General features: G+C 43.2%; 1 protein-coding gene and 1 non-coding gene across 7 annotated transcripts in view; one reads left to right on the top strand and one right to left on the bottom strand.

The window, feature by feature from the left end:
• Window positions 1–21,712, top strand: part of Sil1 (SIL1 nucleotide exchange factor) — a 237,493-nt gene that overhangs the window by 191,456 nt on the left and 24,325 nt on the right. The window lies entirely within an intron of this gene.
• LOC113834049 lies at window positions 6,427–6,529 on the bottom strand. The gene has a single exon (XR_003482308.1). It is a non-coding gene; the product is annotated as a small nucleolar RNA U13 (small nucleolar RNA).

Genomic DNA, 21,712 nt, shown 5'->3' on the forward strand with positions numbered 1-21,712 from the left:
ATTCTTGCATCCTTTATTTCTACAGTACAAGCCCTGTGGTCCCCAGTTTGTCTTTGTTACAGTGTTTGTGTTCCATCATGTCTCTTGCTGCTAATGCTGCTGCTTCATGAGAGTGTTTGTGTGCCTACCTGGGTTAATTGCTTAATAAGTTCTTACATGCACATTTCTGTGGATGAAGAGATCTCTTCCCTGATGTTAAACACCAATTATTCCAGGATGAAGAAAAAGGATGACAGGATCATAATTGACATGGCTACTGAAATAAAATGTGTTCCTTTATTTAAACATGATTAACACCCAATTGAGGGTCACACATACTCATTTTCTGCTGTTTATTGCCCGTGTATAATAAGGTAGCTGAAGTTCTGTGTAAGTCATGCAGAAATTTGTATGTTGACTGTTAGCAGATTCACAGTTTCATAGCTACTTTCTTTTAAAAACCCCTTTCTTCTTCAAGTAAATTATTTTCATTGGTGTTTTTGTGACCTGATTTCATCCCACAGTAGCACCTGTTAATGCCTGTCTGCAACCCAAACTACCAGGGTCTCAGACAAGTCCTTTTTGCTTCTGTAGAAAGGACATCTTTAAAAGCCTTGTGAGTTTCAGAAGCCATACAGCTTTCTGTAATCTGGTCTGCTGCTTCTCAGCAAACTGGCTGGCTGCTTTTCCTTCCCCTTTTCTCTTTGTGAGCCTTTACATTGAACTGACAAGAGTTAAACTACGAAGAAACTGGTGTGTTTGCTCCAGTGAGCACTGACTTTGCTGTTTGAATATCCCTTTCTTGTGCATTTGTTGTTTTGTAGCTGTCTTTCATGACCCATATTCATATTTACATGTGTATGAATTTTTATACATTTACACAATTGTGTGTGTAATGCTTTTATTTGAACTGTCCACAGTATGATGTAATGAAACAACCTAATATATAAAGGGATCTATGTCTTATCAGCCATAGAGAGGGGATGTTCTATAGCCACTCTCCTTGGCAACTTCCTTGGAACCTCCCTGGCAGATTTGGGGTCGTATATATTCCTTTAGAGAATGAATGTATCCCCTAGCATTGCATATACCCACCCTAGGCTCTGTGGCCTTTGGTTTCCTCACTTGTGCTCTACACAATGTTTCACCAATTAATTTAAAATATTTTAGATGATTTTATGCATATGAATATTTTGCCCATATATATGTATATGTGCCACATGCATGTGCCTCCTGGGACCCAAGGAGGTCAGAAGAGAACATCAGATTCCCCAGAACTGGAGTTATGAATGGTTGTGGACCAGCTCCCCAGCCCTATTTACCAATTAAACTTTAACTATTTGGCCAATGTCTTATTACCATGGCTCACTTCTCTCTTTAGCCTTTAATTCCCAGGTTTCTTTCCTTGCATCCCTCAGTGAATTTCTGTGCTAATCTGTGTCTTCTCCTTTCTCTTCCTGGTGGCTGTGTGGCCCGCTTAGGACCAACACTGTCAGTTTCATTGACCATTTGTCTTACTTCCTGTCATTTATTAGATAACTTTGAAATTACTTCCCATTTTTTCTTGGTATCCTTTAGTGTTCATGCACCAGTGTGTCTCTTATCTTATGTCTTATGTCTTCATGATTCCTATTGAACATACTTGTCCCTATTGTGGCCTATACCCTCTGTGTTTTCCACATTGCAGTCTGTGTTCCTCACTCTTTTTCCTCTAAGGCATGTTCCTTCCAGTCCACCCAGCTTTGGGTATACACTGACTTTGTTCTGCCTCCAGCACAAACTAACATTTATTTTCCTTCTTTATTTCCGAACTTCTTAAAAGAATAAATGAAATAGGATACCAGGGGCTGGAGATATGGCTCAGAGGGTAAGCGCACTGACTGTTCTTCCAGAGGTCCTGAGTTCAATTCCCAGCACCCACATGGTGACTTACAGCCATCTATAATGAAATCAGGTGTCCTCTTCTAGCCTGCAGGTGTACATGCTAAATCTTTAAAACAAAACAAAACAAAGAAAACAGGATATCAATGAGTTGCATTATGTTAATATTCTCAAGTCAGATTATTTTATAATCTGGTTTCTGTCCCTCTATGCATGGAAATTATCAAGAGTATTTACTTTGTCATCACTGACACCTCTATAGCAGTCAACAGTATTAGTCATGGCATTCCTTGGAAACTGTATGTCCTTATAGTCTCTTGTCCATAACTGTTTTTGTCTGTGCTGGCGATTCAACCCCGGGCTTCACACATGCCAAGCATGTGCTCTACTACTGAGCTATGTTCGCCTTTTCTTTTATGGCAACGTCATCCTTCTGCTGTCTTCCAGTTATAGCTACTCACCAAGATTCTTCCAGCCTGGTCCTCCTGCTTATCTGCTAATGACTTCACTTCCTGTGGTTTCAAACACCCTCTAATTATGAGTCATGACAAAGTCTGCATTCAAGGGCAGTTCTTTTCCTGAGATTTCCTCATGCTGGATTCTACCATACTGATTGGACCGCAGACTCCAAGAGGAGAAAGTTGAATTCATTATTGTTTTTTGTGACAAACTAGATTTTTCTTCCCACATTCTCTTTTCATCTGTTCTTGTCACAATTATTGCAATTACTCCAACTTGAAACTTTTGAATGATATTTGAGTGTGTGCTCTCCCTTCATTCTCCTGCTGGTGAATGGGGCTTGTGGGTTCTCATTTCAACCATTGTCATCTCTTAAACCAGTTCTCTTCTTCATTGACTTTAGAGAATCTGAACATTGTAAGTTCAGTGTCTTGTCCGGAGTGAGAGTTCCTTCCCCCTGTGCTAGGAAATAAGCCATGAACAATCTAAACCAAGCCCAGTAATCCTACTCCTTTCTGAGTGAGGCAGCATGAAGAGATATTAGTTAGAAAGCTTCTAGAAGGATTTTGCTCCTGTGAGTGGACAGCTCAGAGGGAAGTCTCAGCCACTGCTTCTTGCCTTGACTGCCTCTATCTTGGAGCCAAAGTAGCTGCCTTGGACCAGTGAGGTGAGAAGCAGAAGGACAAAGAGCCAGTTAGCTGAGGAGGATGATAGAGAGAAAAGACAGAGGAGCCTGTGTCCTTCCTGATGGTGGGTAGACACTATAGTGGCATTTGGAGATAATCATTTTCAGCCTTCCTTGTGAAAAGTTAATTAAATGTCTTCATTTTTTTGAATCACAGTTAATTACTGAACTGGTCCTTGTAACTGAACTTACATTCATATTGATAAATTTCCTCTCTGATTTTTTAAAGTCTGTCATGTTCCTCTTGCTTCTTCAGAGTACTTGTCTCTGCAGTTATGTAGTTGTTTGATTCCCTGTTTATATCCCATACTGGATCATACAGGAGAGGGCAGGATAACTTTAACTTTGCAAGTTCTTTATTATATAACACAGGGCCTGCCATTAAATTGATGCTCAGGAAATAATTATTGGAAGATTAAATGAAGCAACAAGTGAGTGGAAGTGATACCTAGGAAATGAGTTATTTCTGAGACAGTAAATGAGACTGAGTGGAGAGTGCTGTTTTTATTATTAATGATGTAATAGTGGATGATTCAGATACCACACCTTGACCCTTTAAAACCTGAGGCCTTGGAGATGAGTGTGTTACCCCACTGGCTGAAGGCCCAGAAAATAGAAGACTAGAGATTAGGATGAGGTCAGACATTGGAGTTGCCAGCATTTAAATGAAAGTTGAAATGTGACCCATAGGACTAATCCCACATTTTGCTTCAAGTTCTTACTTTTCTGCCCTCCTCCAGTGACAAGGGAGGAGCTCAAAGCGTGTTTCTAATAAATTGATTAGTGTAATAACCAAGACTGACTCAGGCAACTGAATGGCCATGGCCCCTAATCTGCATTCAAAATCTAGTTAGTGTTTTTCAGATGGCAATTAATGACAAATGGAAAATGAGCTGTAAGCCTGACCAGCTGCCTTGAGAAGTGAAGAAATCAAGACTTTGTTCTGGGGAAGGAGGCAGTGTTTGCTTAATGAGCTGTCTGTCCCAAATCTCTTTTAAGCCCGTCTCTGTGATGTGCTCCTGCCTCCTCCACATTCTTCCTTGCTGTCTTCAGACTCTCCGCCGTTGAATACTCCTTTTAATTTCTTCCTTGTTTAGACCCAGATCACAAAGTTCTTTCCTTCAGTTCTTTATCTGTATGTCCAGCATTTGTTGCCCAGACACCTAAACCAACTCTTTAATTCATTGGCTTCTTCTTTGTAGCTCACCAACTCTTTCATTTATTTCCTCAACAAAAATGAATGTTTCGGAGGAGTAGGAATAGGCACCTAAGTCCATAGCACTTCACAGAGTGTAACATTGTGGCTGCTTCAAGCATAAATGGTCTAACCCAAAAAAACTAAAATCACTAAAAGTCAGAAGAAAATGAAGTCATCTAGGGCAGGGGACTTGTCATTTTCTGTACTTCATTTTGTTGATTTTTTTCTACTAAGTATATATTATTTTTGCAATTAAAACAGTAACACAACAAAGCAGACCTGGGAGATTTCTATATCTAATACATTTTCCAAGAATCAAAATAATTGGAAATGCTAGATTAAATATTTAAATGTTTCTTTACATGCTTATCAGCAGTCAAGAGATGGTAGGACAGTTTCTTTGCATAACTTCAGGGAAAATTAGTAACATCAAACCTTCATGTGGTAGCTCTGAAAGAAAGTACAGAAATCCTAAATCTAAATAAAACTGAAATCCTAAGAGGCACAGAACAGTGGAACAGACAGCTGCCTTGGGGACATTGCCATCCTCTAGTGACTGAGAGCTTCTGGTTTCAGTTCAAACGGTACAGGAGACAAAATTTAAGACCTCTGAATAGGAGACTGGAAAAATGAAATCTTCTAGTCAAGAGGACTTGTTCATAAGGTCTGAGTACAAAGAGAGATGTTCCCAGGACAGCTCTAGATTCACTGATGTTGAGAAAAGCACACCCTTTGTAGTTTGGAAATGAACTACTACACTGTCGTTATTTCTGTTTCTTTCTGTAATTACCCAATTTTTTTCTAGTATTTTGAGCTATGATTGTTAAATGAATACACATAGTGTTCTAGTAACTTCATGCCTGTACCTTGTATCATTAGTTAAAAGTATCTTTGCTTCTATGAAGTTATTTTTGTCTTAAAGTTTGTTTGATGTTTAATACATCCACTAACCTTGTATTTTCTCGGGTGTATCTTTCTCATGTCTTTTCTTTTACTCTTTATTAACATTATATTTTAGGCATGTCTTTTATTATACAGCAAATAGTTAGACTTTGTGTGCGTAGATATGGGTATGTGGTATACTTTAGTTATCTTTCTGTTGCTGTGAAGAGACACCGTTACTTATAAAAGAAGGCATTTGATTTGGGGCTTGCTTACAATTTCAGAGAGTGAGTCCATGACCACCATGGCAGAGAACATGGCAGCAGGCAGGCAAGCTTGGTGCTGGAGCAGTAGCTAAAAGCTTTCATCCTGATTTGCAAGTTGGAAGCAGAGAGATGGAGTGACTGGACCTGGCACAGGCTTTTAAAACTTCCAGTGACACACCTCCTCCAACAAGGCCACACCTCATAGTCTTTCTGAAAACAATTATACCAAGTGTGTGTGTGTTGGGGGGGGTGTGAGTCTAAGGGCCATTCTTATTTAAAAAAAAAAACAAAAAAACAACAACAAAAAAAAACCCCACATGTGTCTGTGTGCGTGCGTGCGTGCGTGCGTGTTCATTCTTATGCCTGTGGAGGCTGGAGTTTGATCCTGGGTGTCTTCCTCAGTGGTTCTCCATTGTATTTTTATTTTTAAGATCATCTTATTTTATTCTGTGTGTATGAACATTCTGCCTGCATGTACATGTGCTGCACACATGTTCCCGGTGCCCTTGGAAGTCAGGAGAGGGCTTTAGATCCCTTGGAACTAGAGTGACACGGTTGTGAACCACCTAGTAGGTGCTGGGAATGGAATCCAACGAGTGCTCTTAACTGCTGAGCCATCTCTCCAGCCCTCCAGTTCATTTGGGACAGGGTCTCAAGTAGGCCAGGCTGTCTTAAATTCCCTCTGTAGGCGAGGGTAGCCATGAACTTTTGATCCTCTTGCCTCCACCTCCTGTGTGCTGGGATTACAGACATGTACCACCAGGACGAGCATATTGCCAGATTTGCGATTTTGCCTTCTAAGAGCAGTTAGTTTTACAATTTTTTAAAATGTTTGTATTCATATCTAATTATCAGCAGATTTCATCATTATATGTCCAAGTATGATTTGTTTTAATATGTCCTCTTCGGCTCTCCATGTGCTGCTTTAATCTACAGACTTCAGCTATGGGAATTTTCTGGTTTATTACCAGTGCTATGGGTTTCATTGGCTCTCCCCCATATTCTCTATTTGCGGATGATATTAGACCATCTGTTTCTAACATCTCTCAAGTGTTCTTTCTTTCACTTTTTTTCCATGTCAGATGGATAATGTGCTGACATCATAACAAAATTTGAGAAGACATGTCTCACACAGTAGCATGAAAATCCAATCACCACACTTAGAAAACACAAAAGGATCTCTTTTAAGTGTCTTTGTCTTTATGTCTTTCTGGATAATTTCATTCACTTAACAGATTATTTTTCGTAAGTGTGTTTAATGTGTTTATTATATCCATGAAGTTTTTAATATTAGATGACTATATTTTTCACTTCTGGGAGTTTCCTGCTAATTATTGCCATAACTGAATTGAAAATTTCAATATGTAGCATTTTGATCATTGTTCAACTGAAATGATTTAAATTTTAATTTTGGTTTCTTTGATTCATATGTAATTATATTTCTCAATTTCCAAATATAGTGGAAAGTTTCTAGTCAGTATTTTTGTTATGAACATTGGGATTGTAGCCAAATAATTGCCCGTAATTATTAGTCATTTGAAATAGGTTGAGATTTTCTATATGGTTAGTTTTCTGTTAATGGTTTGGATGAATGCCCCCTAAAGGTCTGTGCATTAAAGGCTTGGGATGCAGGATGCCACTCTTTGGGAATCGTTAACCCCCTCCCTTAGAGGGGCACTAATGGGCAGTGCCATTGAGATGTTCCCTGGAAGTGGATTGTGGAGCCACAGGCAGTCTCTGCCTGCTTCCTGGGTCATAAGCTCAGCGGTTTTCACCACTTACAAGTGCCTCGTGTTCATCAGAGACTGAGAGCAATGGTGCTCTTTATAAATTGACTCCCTCAGGTATCCCATTACAGTAATGTGAAGCTAATAGTGTAAATAATTCTTCTTTTGTAAATGTCCTGAATATGCATGTCTAAAAATGTACCTTAAGTTCTCTGAGAACACAGTATCTCCATCTCACTCAGCCCCGTCCCTTCCACATGTAAGAGTTGGTGATAGTACAGAGAATATATGCATTTGTGCCAACCATGGTTCATGTTGTATGCCTTATTTTTCTCACCCTGGCTAGCCGAGTTGGTATAGCACTCTTGTTCTGCTGAGCAGCAGCAAGCCCAGTCCCAAGTCACAAGGCAGTCACGGGTAATCAGCAGTTGTTCACGTTGTGACTTAACTGTTTGTTCAGTATAATCAGAGAATTAAATACATTCTTAAATTCAGAAGGGGTTTGTTGAAATGTGTGTGTATGTATATGTTCACATATTTAATATGCACACACTACATTATGTAAGGTATCACATTCTGGTTTTGTTTTGTTTATTGAGACAGGGTTTCTCTGTGTAACTTTGGAGCCTGTCCTGGACCTAGCTCTTGTAGACCAGGCTGGTCTCGAACTCACAGAGATCTGCCTGCCTCTGCCTCCCGAGTACTGGGATTAAAGGTGTGTGCCATCACCACCTGGCTCTCACATTCCATTTTTCTGTGTCTAAAAATGTGCTGGGATTAAAGGCGAGCACCACCAATGCCCAGCTCCATGTTTGTTTTTAAAAGATAAGTGTGTCTGAATGTATTGGAAATGGTCATTGGCTATTGATAGAAACACACAATTCAAACCCAATAAATAAACAAAAACTACTAGCTACCTTACTGAAGTCTTATTATTTCTAGTATCTTATCAGTTAGTTTGTTGTTTTTTAACTCACCTGGTCATAAAGCCCACAAAGCAATGTTAAACTTCCCCATTTTAACTGTAGTGGTCCTAACAGGTACCTTATGTTCTGTTGGTTAGACACAGGTCACACATTCATATTCTAGATAGGGGGTTTATGGTGTCAATCTATGCATTATGGATTCGGCTGCAAGTAATAGAAAATGGCAAGATATAATGTTTATTTCTTTCTCATGTAACAACTTCAGGTCAGGGCTAGGTGTCAGCTTTGCTTCAGGTAGACCCTGGGGTCTTCAGTTCCTTTCAGTCACACTAATGACGCCATGTCTAAGAAGTTACCTTTTCTTCAGAGATCAGGGAAGCAGGCAGCTGTAGATAAGACTCTCTTGTGAGTCTTTTAGGGAGGGAGCACCAGACATTGTCAACACTTCCACTTGGGTCATATTGGCTCAGACTAGGTCCCATGGCCAGACCTGGCTGCCAAGGAGGTTGAGAAAGAAATGCAGTCTTATATTTGTTCAGCAAAAATTCTGCTTCTGTGGAGGAATGCAGAAACAGATCATGGGCACTATTGAGTTCCTACCACATGTAGTTTTAAGTTAGAGAAGGGCTGTTTGCTCTGTGCTTTGAAAAAAAAGTCATAAAGTTACCTGGTTTTTGAAATTTGAAAAGATAGCTCAAGGTGTTACTAGTGACTCGGCTTTTCTTTTTTTCTACTTAGTGCTAGTATATTTTTATGTTTGTAGTGTAGGATTGACCCAGGGCTTTTTCTGTGCCATGTTCTACCTGTGTGAGGGTTCACCTTCATCGTCAACTCTCACTGGATTTGGAATCACCCAAAAAACAGGTGTCTTTGGGAGTGTTTGCAGAGAGCTTTAACTGAGGGAAGCCCCACAGAGACTTTGGTGGTACCATTTGAATCTGATATTGGGAGATTATGGAGAATGATATGAGGAGAGAAGAGCTGGGGTTTCTTATAGAATCGAGGACCACCAGCCCAGACATGCCACCACCCCTAATGGGCTGGACCCTCCCCCGTCCATTACTAATTAAGAAAATGCCCTTCAGGCATGCTTGGAGCCCAATCTTATGGAGGCCTTTTTCTCAATTGAGGCTCTTTCATCTCTGGTGACTCTAGCTTGTGTCAAGTTGACATAAAACTAGCCAGCACAGGAAGTGACTGTGAGCTTCTCTTAGACTAAGCCTCATCAGCAGCTTGATAATTGCAGGCTCTCCCCATTGGAGGTCAACCCTGAAAATAGCTCTGACCAACTTGTCTAGGGGCTGAGGAGGCAGCTCAGTTGGTGACATGTACAAACATAAGGATCAGAGTTCAGATCCTCAGCACCTATATGACATTGTGTGCCTATAAACCCAGTAAAGCCTGGGGGGTGGGGGGGTAGGCTTGCTAGCCAGACAGCTAGCCAATTGAATTGATGGGGTTCAGTGAGAGATCTTGTCTCAAAATAAATAAATAAATAAATAAATAAATAAATAAATAAAATAAAAAAGAGGTAGAGAGTGTTGAGGAAGACATCTAATAGCACTCTCAGTTCCCACACACACACACATTCACTTACACACACAACACACGCCCGTGTGGGAAAGAAATAATCCTGATTTGACTGGAGCAAGTATGTTTTTATAAAAAGCCATATCCCTTCTGAGAGGTTTTTCTCTGATACTTAAGTCACAAGGCCATTAGAAGTGCATTGAAAGCCTTCTGTCAAGCACTTCTTAACATTTTATGTGTTGAATTCTGATAGCTGAAAGTTTCTTTCCCTACTCCACTTCTGCTGGTAACAGTGTCCATTGCTCAGAGAGAGGAATGGTAAAGACTAGGGAGAGAACAGTAATTGAGAGATGGCAGGACATACTGACCCTGTGCCCTATTGATCAGCATTGTGCCTTTCAACCCTGCACTGACATTTCAGTGGGGGAGCCTCAGTTTCAGGAAGTTGGCTGTATCCCATTATCTCAGAAGTACAGGGTGTTTAATGAGCAGCGCTGAGTAAAGAGGCTGCCATGTGACTGTCCTTATATTGGACAACCCATAATCCTTTTGTTTCAGGGAACTCTCCAAGAGTGACTTCCCAGGCTGTTTCACCCACTGCATTTCACTTGCATACATAACCTTGAGGCTTAAGGCCAATTTATTTCTATCCCATTTTCTCTCCACTTTTACTTTTCATTTGTTCAATTGCTGTGGCTCTATCACCACACAGCCAGGCTGATCATAGCTAGACCCTAGTGCTCTAGCCTCCATCCAGAGCATCTGGGTCACCATGCCAGAAAGCAGATTGTCTTGTGCCTTCCTACTCTGACTGGGAAGTACACGATGATTTAGACTATAGAGACTCCTGCCCTGGGTCTTCACTGCCCAGCACTCACAGAAGGAAAAGAATACAGAAGACTGTAAGCTTATTTAGAATGAAACAAAACAAAATAAAAGGGGGAAACCCAACTAGAAAGCATATGAAAAATAAAATGAAACCACATTCAGTTCCTGGGAGCCTCTCTCAGTTGTTACCTCTGTAATTAGCTTGTCATTTCCATTTTCACAACAGGACATTGAGGCCAAAGACTGCTGAAGCAGGCATAAGACTGGGAGTTCTAGGGACACTAGAGGGACTTTACATTATAGTGGTTACTCTGGCACCCATACTGTAAGCAAGTGTCCTTTTACAATCTCCTTATTTTGAGGGGAAACTCTCCTGGGTTAGCATAGACCCAACTTAGATGGTTAGCCAAGATTCAAAGAGAAGTAAAGGCCAAGGGGAAGATGGGCCCAGAAATAAGTTTGTGGGGCATAGCCAGGAGGAAGATAAGAATGGCTAAGCTTTGGAGCATACATGTGTCACTTAATATGGAATCCTTGTTGCTTAGGTGTCTTTGCCAAAGAACTGAGAACAGCTGATCAGTGGCTGGATGGAGGGCCTCACTTCCCACTCAGTGCCTCTGTTAAAGAGATTCGTTCAAAACCACCGAGCCAGCTGGCAGCAGGATGAGAAGATGAGTCAGAAGCTCAGCTTTCAGGCTAGGATCTGGCTTTCATGTGGCATTGCTTGCCCAGTTAGAGAACCCCTGGGATCTGAAGGGATGTGTCCCTGCAAGGATCACACAAAGCCCCTTCTCAGCCCTGTGAGTCACTGGGAGTTTTTACTTTTGTAAAGGTGAGAAGCTACTGGAGGCTGATCAAGCAAGATGGTGCTTAATGGGGCAGCTGGGCATGCTATACAAAGTCCAGGCTCTGTTCCCAGCCTTCCCTCTCTCTACCCTCTCTTCCTGCCTCTCTCTTCTTTTGTCTTCATATTCCTCTTTGCTGCTACAGCCTGTCCACACATAGGCCTAATAACCACCTGGGACCTCCTCCTCTCACCGTAGCTGCTCTTGATCCTGTGTTCTTGAAGTCTGTACATGAAGGCTCACTAAAGCCGTGCAGCTGAGATGTAAAAGACTTGTTTTGCCTGTGGACTGTAGTTGGTTGATTAGTGTCTGAGTTAATTTACCTAAATGTTGGATCTTCAACTCTGATTAGTAATATAGTTCCCTAACTCAGAGTGCAACGGGCACAAAGGGGCACACCGAGCTCAGCCCACTCTGAGCTACCAGATTCCTTCCCTTCAAAGCAGCTACTGTTGCTGTTTCTGCCAGAGGCGCTTATTCATATTTGAGTCATTTTTACATAAAAGGCAAATACATGATTCGTCTTTGTTACTAAGTTCTTTTTATTTAATTGACTTTTTAGTTGGTGTGCAAAATAATGAGTTTTGTTTTAATATTTTATATATATAATCTTGTAGTTTGCTCATTTTATAGACATGATCCTATAATGCCTCTTTTCCTATCCAGTAATATATTTTGAACATCATGTTTTATCAATCCATGAAGATGTTCTTAGGAGGTCATTTTTTTTGTAATTATAAAATGTCTTAGCTGGAAGTTTTTGAGAGAATGCTTACATTGACACATTTTAAAATGACAGTGCTCTAATTAATTGGACTTATTACTAGGCAAAATTTATTGTTCAGATGGAGGAGGTATTTGATTGTTGTGTCTGTGAAATGATTACTGGTGGCTTTTTAAAGTCAGAATGACTCACAAAGCATCTTTGATGGTAAGTTTGGAATGACTGTCATTAGTTCTGATTGGGAGTTTGTGTAATTCAGGATCTTATTTTGAAAGCTGTTAAGGCATAAAAAAGCCACATGCAGGGCTTCTGTGTCTGCAGTGTATCCTTATGGGACCATTCTTTCAGAACCAGTGCAGGGTCCATGCTAGGCAGACCCCCTCCACCATGAGCTGCAGACTCTGGACAGGCCACGAGCCATGACTTTGTAGCTGTGAAAAGTAAGAATAGAAAGTCCTGTGATGTTCATTTCTTCTGCAGAAACCCACTGGTGAGTTAGGCATGCTTCCCAGACCCAGGAGGTTGATTGGCTAGGCCCTGAATGCTTCTCTGCTTTTCTTCCTTGTAATGAGACTGTCTTTAGGGTATAGGGCATGAGTTGGGGGAACCCTGAGTATTGCCAGGAGAGCTGATAATTCTTTGGGGAGAGCCAAGCTGCTTATATAAAAGAAAATCCATATTTCTTGTCTTGTAGAGGAATGGGAGGGTCGAGACTCCTCGGGACCAGCTGGGGACTTCAGAGGTCCTGAATGCCAAAACAATATGTCCCCTCCTCCCCTCCTCCCCTCCTGAATAGATTATTTAAAATAAAAGTAGCTTTAAGCGTTAAGTAAATTAAGTCCACTAGGCCCAATATGACTAATTGGATCTCTTAAAATAATGTATAAAATATCAAATCAGCTCCATTTTTTTCCCTCACACTTTTTGGGGATATCTATCAAAGGATAGACTGGACTGACTCTTGTTCAACTCTGGGAGTGCCTGATTCTCCAAGGGTCTGTGCCTTCTTAGAGTTTGGTTTTTAGGGGGGCAGAATTATGATGTCAAGAATTCTGGAGTTTCTAAAAAAAAAAAAGTTCTGTTATTTAAAAGTATCTTTACCCAAAGAAAAAATTAAAATATCTCTGAATTTTTTTTCAAGAGAAACATTTTATTTTTTAGTACACCATGATGAAATCAGTCTTAATTTCAGTTCAGCTAGTGTGTAAAAACACACAGTGAATGATTATTAGTCCCTGAAGGAGGCAAGACAGATGGAACCCAGAGTGGAATTGGCCTTATGATTAATTGAATCCTTAAAGAGTTGAATAGAGTTAGAGCTGATTCGGCCAATCAGAGCCTTGAGACGTCTGGTGCTGTCCTGAGCCTGGGAGAGAAAAGGGCACAATGGCCTAGATTTATTCTCTACTAAAATGGACAGGATATATGCAGCAGACAGTTCCCATTTTTAAACCATTGGTGCGGGATAATTGGAATGGAAACAAACAAGATTAGAACCAGATCACAGGCATGTGTGCAAGTTGCCTCCTAGATCAATCAGAGCCCATGATTTGTTCTGAGGGCTCTTTATCATTAGAGTGAATCAGTGAAACAGACACATCTGGAGCTGTCCAGCTAGGAGCAGGAGAGAGGAGAGCTGAGAGCTGCTTGGAGTTGGGAACTAGGTTTAATTCCAGATTGCTTTTCTGTCTTTGGGGGCAGAAATCTGCCAGAGAGGATTGTAATGTAATTTTGCTCTTTTTTCCCCCCAGCAGGGATGCATAATGTATAGATTCAAAATAACTGCGTCTTCTCCATAGTGAATAGATGGGTGTGTTCTTTTTTAATGTTTGGAGCAAACAGTCACCTAGGATAGCTGCTGCCTATGGGGGCCCTTCTAGGAGGGGAGAAGACCTGGTGCTGTAGGGATCACAGAAATGTTAATTACCAGGTCGGTTAGGACCATGGGTGCTATGGGGTCTTGCTAGGAGGCCTTGCTAGTGCCTAACATTGCTTGGTGAGCTAGGTAGCCTGGTATTTGCCTTCCTAGCCTGGTAGAGTAGAGGGAGGAAGGAAGAAACATTTCCTCCCAGCACAACATCACTGACCAGTCTTCAGCCATGGTCAGAGACGGACTGTGAAGCAGGGCTAGACCCTGAACGTGTCTCTAATCTGAGTTCAGAAGACTGACATAGGGGATACAGACTCAGTTCAACAGGAAGCTCTTGATAAGTTCTCATTTTATTTCTCTGGGATTTTAATTTCCTTTGTGTAAAAACAAGAGGAGTCGATAGCTAAGGCTCTTGCTGGCCTCAGAAATGTGCCAGGGAGTGAGTGACTTTCAAGTGCTGGTACCCAGGCCAAGGCCCTGGCAGCATGCTAGCTGTAAGCCAATAAAGCCTCACTGCATAGGCAAGGCTCACCTTTATCTTTGAACTATGCTGTTTTTCTCTCCATTTTGAGTTCCTGTGAGTCAGGCTGCAGGCAGCTCATTTACATAAGAGTCAGCCAGAGGGAAAGGAGTTGAAGTCTGCTTTCATTTTGTGGTGGGAGGTGTTTTCCTGTTGAATCGCTAACCAGGCAGGTCAGTAGGAATCAAGGGATCTCACTTATCCCTAGATGGAAACTATCACAGCAAAACATGAGGGTAAAACAAAGAAAGGAAGAAAGGGGAAAGCAAGGAGGGGGGAATTTATCCTTACTGATATTTCTCACACTGAACACACAAGGAAAGGAGGTTCCTTGCTCTCAAATTAGCAATGTTAAAACCAAGACCCAAGTCTAACCCTTGTGTTGTGAGGGATCTACCAGAGAAGACAACTTGGACACTGGCTCAAACTAATACAAGTCTTTACTAGCCAGCCAGCAGCTACATTGGGTGTTTGGTACCTGAGTGCAGCCCTGAGATTTTCTCAGGGTGAGCTTTTAAACACAAAAATCACATCCTGGGTTTACATCCTTCAGTTAACAAAAACAACTAGAAGCAGAACTACAGAAGCCGAAAAGCTATGGACTTTGACAGATTGGGTCTTTGTTCTCATTTTGCTAGATGGTGCTACCTACATGCAGGGTTCCAAGGTCTGAATGGTACTCTATCATGGCGTCACTGGTGCTAAGGTCTGGGGGGTTGTTACACTGGGGTCACAGTAAAACTCCAGTCTCCACTTCAGAACTGCCATGTCCGGCATTATCTTGACCTCACTGGATGCTCTGACTGTAGCTTCCATGGAATCTAATTTTTCCAGTTTTGCTGAGGTCCCTCCCTTTTGTGAACAGTAGCACTGAGAAGAAGTATCTAATCCCTGAGTCTGAGTCAACCTTGGTGAGAGATGTACCCTCCTTCTCCAGCTCCAGGACCTGTCACATCCTCACCTGGGCCCAAGAAGAAGCAACACAGGTTTTCCTCTCTGCTTTTGTCTGGGTATGGGGTATGGCAGGGAGCATAGCAATACCATTCCTGATTGCCTGGACCTCGGAGGACTCAAGAATGTAGAGGAGAGGGAAGCTTGGTGGTACAGTGTCAGTCTTTCCTAGTCATGCAGTCTCTGCCATCCAGGGTCTATCGAGCGTCTTTATGAGCCTGGTTCTGTCTTCCATCTGACTTGAGCACCATTTCTCCTGGAGTTCTACAAATACTATTGCTCTTTTCAGGGACCAGAGGACCATTTAGATTCCTTATTTTGTTGGTTATATATATAGCAGAAGAGGATTTTTTTAAGTGTTTATCTTAGCTTTTGGTTTTTTTAGGTTTTCATTTGAACCTATCCTCTAGGCCAGGAAAACATTCTAGTTACCTTTTCTAGTCCTCCAGTATAGTCCAGTGTGATTAAAAGCCTTTTATTTTAGTGTTCAGGATGACACAACTCATAGCAGTCCTGTCCCACCTTTCTGTGGGCAAGATATGTACCAGTTGCCATGTGCATTGTTTTCAACAGAGGTCACTCTCAGGGATGGGTAGTTTTGGCCTGTCTGTGGTCTCTGGCAGGAGGGATGCCAAAGAGGCTTGTGTGTGAGACTCCCTCTGCTTGGGCATTGTTAGCATCTGCATCACAGCTCTTGCCTGGCCTCCCTGTTCCTCTTCTCCTGGACCACTCTTCTCTGTTGTGTCTGGGTGGATGGGCGACGATGGCATGTGGCAGGGTTGGCATGTGGGATACTCATTGGGGGTAGAATGAGGTTGCAGGACAGGCATTTGCTCTGACATACATTTCCTGTCTACGTCTCATAGAGAAAATGTCTCGTCCTTGTTTCTGGCCTCTGGACTGCTTAGTGAATGTGATTCTTTCAGGACGGGGAGAACTCAGCCAAGTTGCAGTCATGACTAAGGCTTCCCACTGAGATAGATGCTTTGGAGAATTGTACCTGATGCCATTTATCACCATGGGTATTTGTTAAACAGTTTTGTTCACAAATGTCCCTAAAGAGCCATTCTGGGGAAGTCCCAGGGCTTCAAATAAGCCATCCAGGGATGCAGAGGGATCCCAAGGGCTAAAAACACCAGGGTCTCATTGACTAGTATAGCAACCTTGGCCAAACCCTTTGGCAACAGAGAAGTTCTTCCTACAACTGCTGGGGCAGTGGGGAGGTGAGATGCCACTATAAAATGATGCAATTATCCTGGAAGAGGAATGTCCTGTCTCTGCCAGTTGATATTAGTAATGACACTGGGAAATCAATAGGGCAGTACTCTCAGGAGCTGGTATACTGCACATGAATTTGTTTTCCTGTTGACACTCACCTTTCCCTATGGCTGCAGGGATAGAAACTACCTTCCCTGCATACCTTCTTGTGGGTAGGAAGGAGTGTTGAGGGTAGTGAGCAACCAAGGGCTGTGAGCAGGCTGTGAGCTGCTCATAGCACACGGACGGCTTAGGGAGGCCAGCTCATCTGACAAATGTTTACTGAATTACATCTCTGTTATGCTCTCAGGAGATAGAAAGATGCATTTGGCACAGCTACTGCTTTCAAAACATTTAGTTAGAGCAAGAAATGAAGAATGCTTAGAAATATGAGCGCCTATATGCCAGGCACCAAACTGAGACATTTGCCACATATTCTCATTGGATCAGGGCAAGTAAATATGTTTGTGAAGTAAGTGCAATCATTATTTCTACTATATGCATGAAGGAACTGAGACTTAGGGAGGTCTCAGCCTGTGCCACAGCTAAGATGTGAGCCAGGCCAAGCTCCTGCCACTGTCATGCAAAGTGGTGGTAAATATTGAGGAATGGTGCTACACATACGGTCTTCTTCCACAATCGTTTCCTGTACTTGAGATACAGCCAGAGAGTACTCCCTGTTTGCCACTGGGTTCCTTTCATTTTCTCTGCCTGTGAGTCATAAACAGGTTATCCACTACCATCATGGCCCTGTGTGGTAGGTCATATCCCTCTCAGAAGGAAAATCCCAGGCTGTGAATCAGAAGTGGGTACCAGGCTTCAGTGGCTCACCAAGCCCACGAAATGACCCCTGTCAAGTACCCCTGCTATGACGTGGGCTTGGCTTGTTCCTTGGGGATGGTAGTTGAGGATTCACCTGTCCTTTTTTATTCACTGGTTCCATGAAGTCCTGGAGTGCTCCATTCTCTTCAGGGCTTCTTCACTGAGGCGCCCTTTGGTATTTGAGTGGCTAGAAAAGCTGAGTCCCAGATGCTTTTCACAAGAAATACCCGTACTGCTGTAGCCAGGTGCCCAGGGTGAGCCTCTGAGGCAAGCGTGAGGCTACTGTGGCACTGGGAGGGATTCCGCCATTGTCGCCAAGCACAGAAGAGGCCTTAAGTCATGTGCGAGTGGGCCGAGTGCAGTACTTTGGATGAGCAATCATTTATTGCTTTCCAGCTACTTTAAAATAGACCCTCCCTTTCTCTTGTACTGGTACCATTTGTCATCCTCTGCCCTTGTTTACACACTGAACTAGTCATGAGTATTTACTTAACTTGTCCAGAGGCAACTCCATACCTGTGTATGTAAATGTGCTTATGCCTCAGAAATTCATGCAAGGTCCTTTTGTTATCACAAAAGGTGATGTCATGTTGGGGCTGTTACAGCTCAGTGGTGAAGCAGGTGCTTGGCATAGGAGTGGCTTTGGGTTCCATCCCCAGCACTGGGCAGAAAAGGTGACGTGGAAGTCAGTGGGCAGGGAAGGAAGGGCAGGTGCCCTTGTCTTTGAATCTCTTTGTACTGCCACTGATAGGCTCCCATACTGCTGTTGGGACCCTATCCTCTGTTAGGTTACCCTCCCCTGGCTCAAGAGCTTGGAGAAAATTATCTAAACTGCTGAGTTCAGGCCGCAGTTCATCCTGGGTTCATACCATACCTCCCAGCTCTTTGCCTGGCTGATGAAATAAATGCCTCTCCTGGGCAGCCAAGTACAGGCCCCTGAGATGCTTGATAAGGGGCCCTGGCTTAGACATTTGCCTCTCAGATAGTTTTTGCTGCTTTTCTTAGCAGAGATGCAGTGAGGGACATAAGAAGCCCTCCCCTTCCCTCAGAACAACCAGCCCTTGTCAGTACATGACACAAACCCTAAGAGTTTTGAAGAATGGAAGGTAGAGCCTGCCTCAGGGATGATGCAGTGAGCTAAGGATTCTGCGGAGAACCTTCCCTTGTGGCTGGGTCACTCATCCTGGGCCTTCCCAGCTTAGGAGCCATTGTTTTGTTTTTGTTCACACTGGATTAGCTGCAAAGAGAGGGTGACTACCTGAGCATTTAAATGAGTTTGTTAGAGATGGTGACATATGCTTCCCGGAGAGGTTGCATCTAGTGTGTCTCCATGCTCCTCCTCACACTCTGGACCAGAAACAATCCTGGATGTCATCAGAGTCACCCCTGCCCATACCAGCATGCACCTTGCTTGCCCTTAGAGTCCCATTCATTCAAACCCATGTGCTGAGGGGCTGGAGAGATGGTTCTGTGGTTCAGGCAACACCAAATGCGGCTCCCTGCACTCACTTGACTGCTCAGTGGCTTTGGTTGTTGTTCTCATCACCCTGCTAGAGACAGAGGAATGTGCATTGTATGTTAGGTGAGCACCTTCTTGACTAGAATGCTGGAGTAGCTGGGACATGAAGGTCACTGTTGTCACATATATGGACCTTGAGGTTTAATCAGGCTTTAGTGGTTTTTGGACCTGACACCAGACCAGGCTCTGCCATTTTGTTGGAATCATTTCTTTTCTTCCTGTCCATTGTATTTGCTGTTTGTTGCTCTGTAACAAATTATTCCCAAAGTTAGTGTTAAAATAAGCATCTATAGTTTGTCATAGTTTGTGTAGATCAGGAATTTTGATGTCTACATAAGATGTTGTCTGGAATTGAGTGGGAAGATCCGCTTCCGGGTCACAGGTATGGCATGCTGGCACTGACTGTTGCTGTCTTTCCTTTCATGAGCCTCTCCATAGCACTGCCCACACACACACAGGTGGCTAGATGGCATTGCACCAAAGACCTCCTTACAAAGTGGACAAGGCCTGGGCTCTGGAAGGACAGTTTAATATGGTGTGTCCCCAGATGAACTACTAAATTGCCTGGTCTCAGTCTCCATAGCTTAAGAACTGGAGAGGACAGTGGACACCACAGACTCCTCATGGCCAAGAGGGAGCTGTGGTATGCAGAGCACACACAAAGTTCAGGGTCCAGGGCACAGCACATGAGTGGGAGGCACAGAAAGCGCTGTCCCATACCAGTGTTATCCCACTGTCACCATCATGCCATTGACCCAGAGAGAGGGGCAGCAATTTTTCATGACTGCAAAGGAAACCTGAGCCCAGGAGCAAGGTCCCCTCCCTGTTCTAGCATTCATGCTTCCCTTCTTCAGTGTCCTTCCATGTGACGCCTGAGCCTCTAACAGAAGTTTGGGCAATTCCCAATTATCCCTCGTGTGAATAATTCACTCTGAGATAATCTGTGTGACTGGCTGGTTTCCCACGTCAGCTGAGTGGATTATTCTCCTCTTTCAATTATTCAGCAGTACAAGTAATTGGGAGCTGGCACTAAAACATGAAGGCTCTGAGGTCATCTCCTGTTCTCAGTTTGCTCAGCACTGTCAGTGATGCTTCTCAGAGCTCAGAGAGGGGAGGACACCAGTGGTGACAGCTATGGTAGTAAAGCATGAGAGCCCTTGGGTAGCCAGGACATACAAAGCTGCCAACTATAGACAAGAGATGCAGGGAAGAACTGTTTACAAAGACCGCTTCGCTCACTCTCGTTTAGGCCAGTGGAGGAGATCCTACTGACACCACGTTCACACTATCCTGAAGAACACTTTGGTCTTGGATCTGGGATGTCAGATCCTCCTGGAATCTTTTATAGTGTGGTTGACCACTGTCTTCCCTTCTGTTGCTGCTCATTCTGGTGTTCAGGAGCTGTGCTGGGGAGTCTGAGAAGCACCCCCCCCAGGAAGTAGGGTCTTTAGATTGACAATCACATGGACAGTGGTGACCCGTATCAAAGGAAAATGGGCAGGTATTTCAGTATAAATGCATATTGTATTATTTTTTAATTGAGGGATAAAGCAGGTTGTGGTGGCTCACAGCTTTAATCTCAGTACTTGGTAGGCAGAGGCAGGTGGATCCCCGAGTTTGAGGTCAGTCTGGTCTACAGAGTGAGTTCCAGGAAAACCAGGACTTATACAGAGAAACCCTATCTCAAAAAAGGGGAAAGGGGATAAGATTTTTTTCTATTTTATTCCCTTTATATGGCAAGTACCTATCTTTTTTCTACCTAGAAGATAGAAAATAGAAAAATTAAGACATAGAAGATGCTGTCGGATTTTCTGGCATGATTCCTTTGGATTTACATGTCCCCTCTCATGGTCTCTCTTTATGCCTCTTCATCCTTTCCCAGCCTTGAATTTGGCTTGAGTTTGGGGGTGCACTCAACAGTTACCTACATCCCTTCAGCCGGGTGACAGGTAGACATTCTCAGGATAGTGTGGTCAGGCACACCTGGGAGCTGTGTGCTCCTTACTAGGGCTGAGCAAGTGATTCCTCCCTCATCACAGTGCTGCTCCCAGGTTGCCTTCTTTCCTCCTGCTGCTTCCCTCACTGCGGACCCAGGAACCTCTGTCATTGATCTCTTGGACCTAGCTTACCCACTGTGGGCTATATTCCTCAGCTATGTTGGAAAGGATATTCACGTTTTAATTCAGTCTGTTTTGGTGTTTCCATTTGTCTAAGCTCAGTGGTTTTGAAGAAACAAGGTTGGCTACCTTTTAAACTGTTTCCAAGACTGACACCTGCCCCACCCCCACCCCCAAAAAAGCTTTAGCTCAAGCAAAACTGCTTGAGCTCAGTCTTGGGTTCATAGCAGCTAAGATTCTCTCCAGACACTGGCTAGTGATTCATTCTGTTCCAAGGAAGGCCAGGAGCAGAGTAGGAGGTGTAAACCTGCTTGTTTCTGGGGAGAGCTTAACCAGCAGCAGTAAAGCTCTGTCAGTGGAGCAGGAACAGAGCCACCATAGCGGACTTCTGGCCAGAGGGCCCTCCATGCACAAGCTGCCCTTTCATCCGGACTCAGATGACTACTTATCAGACCCTCCAGTGTGACTCCCAAGTGCCAGGCATAGCCAGAGCATTTAATTGTTCCATGCTAGCACTTAGCTTCACGTTCTTAATTCCTAGGGAAAGCCTCAGAGGATACTTAAAGACAGTAGAAAGGACTTGGTTGCTAGGTGTTGGCTCGAACCACCTCTTAGGGCCCACCCTAGGTTCATGGTGAAGCTGGAAAAAATCACTTAAGAATATGCAGAGCTAAGGCCTAGTGGCGGTCCTGCTGGCCCCGCCTCTTGATGCACTGGCTCTAGCTG

This window comes from Cricetulus griseus, chromosome 2 (genome assembly GCF_003668045.3).
Source record: "Cricetulus griseus strain 17A/GY chromosome 2, alternate assembly CriGri-PICRH-1.0, whole genome shotgun sequence".
In the NCBI taxonomy this organism is placed as follows: Eukaryota; Metazoa; Chordata; class Mammalia; order Rodentia; family Cricetidae; genus Cricetulus; species Cricetulus griseus.